Raw genomic sequence first — 4,588 nt, forward strand, 5'->3', positions numbered from 1 at the left:
TGACTTCCCATAAGAGCTAAGAAGAAATCGTTCTCAGGGGAATCACAAGAGGAAGAAAAGGAAGAAATGGGAGCCCGCTGCTGTGCCACTGTTGCTGTCGCCCACGACTCCATGCTCTCCTTCTCAAAGCCACTTGATCAGTAATCCAGAGCAGTTGGGTAAGCCTTCGATGGCCAGACTTATTATCGGCCTGCTACTGAAGAGGTATTTAAATCCGACTCTGGACGTGATATGAGAGCAATGTTGACAGTATTCTTATTTTCATCTCGAATTAAAGTTCAATGATCTTTTGCCTTTGATGCCTTATAGAGTGAAAAGCTCATCAAGTAGGTAACGCTGTAGCAAAAGAGTAGACGAAAAGGTAGGCGTATCACCGTCTCAGATAAAAGGTAGAGGGGCCAGATCCGGCATAAGCAGTAGTTTCACCAGCAGATGCTCTTGTTCACTACCCTTATTCGAACCGGCAACAGAGCTTGTCTGACTTTGCTTCACAGGGTGATACCAGTACGTATATCAGACGGAATGCCTTGGTTCGGATCCCAAACATCGACATCGGTTGGTTAGAAAAGAAGAATTCGAGCAGCGGTAAGAGCGGTAAGAAAGTCCTGTCTTAGAATAGTGAAAAACAAGTCCTCCTGCCCTCGAACGAGAAAGAGGCAACTTCTTCCCGTCGGAATCTCCGCTCAGTATAAAAAAAATATTATTCGGCTGGCTTTCCACCTTTCTATTCACGAAGCTATTACACAATCAAAGCCGAATGAGCGAAGAAAATGTTTTTTTTTTTCATCGGGCCAGAGAAAGCAATTTCTTTCTCTGGCAGGATGGGAGTTAATTAAGGTCGAGGGAGCAGGGAAGAGTTTGTTATTCGCTATTGGCTTGGTACGGCCTATACAACATTGGGCCATGATGGTTTTGGCAAGGTCTTGAATGGATGGTACCTATAACCAGACCCAACTGTTGCAGTACTTTACCCACTGCGCATCTCTCGACCAGCTCGTTCTAGCGCAGCGAACACTGACTTTGCCTTGAGGAGAAATCCTGTTCCCGGAGTTGTTCAAGCTACTGGAGTGGTATTTCACTTCAACGTCACCCGAGAGCGTCGAAAGCCATGGAAGGCCTTAATCCTGCCTGATTGGTAGTACTCATAAGGTTTGGTTCCAGGCAAAGATTAAGTAGTTCAATCCCCTATCTCATACCGAAAAACGTGTAAGATGATGGGGCGAAAAACATAATATTGACGGGGGCCCGCCTCGCCACTCCCTCGTCCCATGGCCGAAAGCCTTTTGAAGTTTTTTTAATGCTTCGACCACGGCCTTCGAGACAAACGAATCAAACTCTTGTTTGGGATCCACTAGTTCTTTGACTGGATCAACGTATGGATCTCCTTTCGGCTCTGCTCCCGTCTGAGCCTGTTCTCTCGCTGGAAACGTATTTTGTCGATGAAGGGAAACGGCCAATTACAAGCAATTGTTGCTACGTTTTTGTACTCGACTGGTATCATACATAAAAAGAGGGATAGGCTTCCTGGAAAGAAAGAGTTCTGTCGGGTTTTTAGACCTTAAAACGACTCTGTGTTCTTTGCCAACCTATTTCATACCGTACTCGTCGTACTTCCTCTTCTGCAATCATCATGGTAAGCTTAAGCGCTTAAATAGTGTGTATTTTCAATCGTAACCAGGCTGATTTCTTCTCTAGGGCTGGATGCAGCCCTAACAAAGGGCCAAGGGTTTTGTATTTTTTTTATTTTTATTTTTGGAGTTGTATAAACTTTATTTTGCTCCTAATGAATATTTTATTTCATCTCATGTTTAATTTCTGTGATTTTAAATATAAAGTTTATACAACTGTTCTTCATGATCACTAAGTTAATAGAAGATCATCCATGCTTAGGGAAGATGCAGTGTCCTGCCATATTAGTTTAGGGTAGACATTTCATGCCGATCGAAGATGGATGTTCCTAAATTACTTTTGTGAGATTTTTATTTGAATGCTTATTAGGTTGTAGTCAATTTGTATGTTAATCCAAGAATAAATTAAAATATAATTAATCCTTGTTCCGATGTTAGTGGTGAATTCCTTACCCTAGGTTTCCTCAAACTGATATCATTTTAATTGTATTTCTTATTAAATTGCTTAGTTTAACAATCTTCACAAATTTTCTTTTTCAAATATTTTTAAAGAAAAATAACTATACCCCAATTCTTGTGGATCGATACCCGTAATCACTATCCTACCAGATACGTGCTATTGCATGGTCTTTAAAGTTGATGTTGCCCAAGGTGACAAGCCAAGAGGGGGGGGTGAATTGGTTTCTTTTACTTTTAACTATCTTGCTTGTGTTAAATGATGAGTTAGTAAACTTAAACAAATCATAATACAAACAACAAGAAGTATAGTGGTTCGGTGCTCTCCTTAGCACCTACGTCCACTCCCCAAGCGACCCCTTGAGAATTTACTATAATCCCGCGGATTACAGTTGGATTGTTTTCCGGGCTCACAATCCAAAAACCTTTACACTTTGGTTTTCCGGGTTCACCAAAAACCTATGTTGGTTTTACGGGCTCACCAACGAACCTATTTTGGTTTTACGGGCTCACCAACGAACCTTTACAATTGGTTTTCCGGATTCACCAATCAACCTATTCCGTTGGTTTTGTGGGCTAACCAACCAACCTTTACAAGTAGTTTAATAAAAAAAGGAAGAAGATTTAAACTCCTAGATGAGCAAATAAAACAATATAATCTACAAAGAAGAGTTTAGAAAGTATTTATCGCTTGTAGTGACTTCTCTCTTCTTTGTCAAGGATGCTTCACTCTTCAAGGAAGGATGGAGCTCTTGATGACTCTTTGAATCTGCTCAACCCCTTTCTTTGATTCTTGAATGAAGCACTTGGATGAAGAAGATTAGGGCACTTTCTCTTTCTTGTGTACTCTTTGATATTCTTTGGAAAAGATGTTCTATCTGATGAATAGTACCACTTTAAATAGTTTTCTACATCCATTGGACAAGCCCCAATGGTTAGAATTCAAAAACTAGCCGTTACTCACTTTTGGAAGGACAAAAAGTACATCTGCAGAACTAGCTGTTATGCTTCTGCCCGTGTTTGGGTCGGCTCAACCTGTCCTTGGGTCGACCCAACTTTCACTTGGGTCGACTCAAATATTTCTTGGGTCGACCCTCTCAGAAATACAGAAACTTGCAATTCAGCCTTCCTTCACTTGGGTCGACCCAACCTTTCTTTGGGTCGACTCAAGGTTCAGTTGGGTCGACTCAACTTCTTCTTGGGTCGACCCTAACAGGGTTTCCAGAGAACCTTTTCTGCCTTCTGTTCTGTCTTGCCTTTGGGTTGACCCACTCAAGATTTGGGTCGACTCAAGCTTGGGTCGACTCAACTATATCTTGGGTCGACCCTCTCAGTAAATCCAGAGAACCATTTTCTGAGTTGTTTGAGGATCTTGATGTTTGGGTCGACTCATGCTTTCCTTGGGTCGACCCAACTCACTGTTCATTTATGCTATTTTTGCAGAAGTGTGCCAAATGCTTTCTTGATGTGCCGGGGTCGACCCAATCATCCTTTGGGTCGACTCAATCCACACTTTGCTGCATCTCAAGATTAGATTCATTCAAATAAACAATGAAATGTATCTATATCAATTTATACAAATATACTGAGAGTAATAGACTTATAAATGAAGTATCGATTTAACTTATAACATACTCTAGATAATTGCTTGTTAATCATCAAAATAACACTATTATCCTCAATCTCCCCCTTTTTGATGATTACAGAATAAAGAGTATGAGCCTATTGATACTTATCTTAAAATCAGTTTTTGAAAGGGCTTAGCTTGCTGAATTTCAGCTTTTCATATATAAGAGTGAAGTCTCCCCCTATATCATTCAAATGTTGCCAATTTGACTTTTTGAATTACTCCCCCTTTCATTTATAATTCATTAAAGATGAAACTCCAAAAATTTGAGATAAAACATGAGTTTCAGGTTATGTATCGAGGTGTGAAAGGTGCGTGCCAAATTCTGAAATTCTATGTGCCAAATTCTGAAATTTGATAGAAATTTTTGACTTGATCATTTTCATTGTTGCAAATTGCTCCTCCTTGGATGTATATGCTTTCCTATATGATTTTCAATTTGTTTTACAAGTTATTTCGTTATTTTTCCTTCTTTCTTTACTTCTCCTCTCATCACTCTATCTTTACTTCTCCCCCTATTACTCTTTCTTTACTTCTCCCCCTTTTTGTTATCATCAAATAGATGCATGGGAAAAGACATAATAAATAACAAACATTCAAACTTCATTGATCAAAATAGGAACATTTTAGTACATTCATGCCCAAAAACAAAAACAAATACAATGTTCCTTAATCAAAGTTTAAAGATACATGATAAAAGCAAAATACATATGAGAACTAGATATCTAGCCTAGGCTCTAAATAGAAATGCTAATATCAGCCTAGGGAGTATCTAATGGCTGGGATCTAGTCCTCATCCTCCTAGTGTACGTGGCGAGGGGAGGTCAAGCCTGGTGAGACTGTGTCTGGCGTGGAGCACGACGAGCTGGATGACTCT

Source organism: Phoenix dactylifera, unplaced genomic scaffold (genome assembly GCF_009389715.1).
Source record: "Phoenix dactylifera cultivar Barhee BC4 unplaced genomic scaffold, palm_55x_up_171113_PBpolish2nd_filt_p 000395F, whole genome shotgun sequence".
NCBI classification, from domain to species: domain Eukaryota; kingdom Viridiplantae; phylum Streptophyta; class Magnoliopsida; order Arecales; family Arecaceae; genus Phoenix; species Phoenix dactylifera.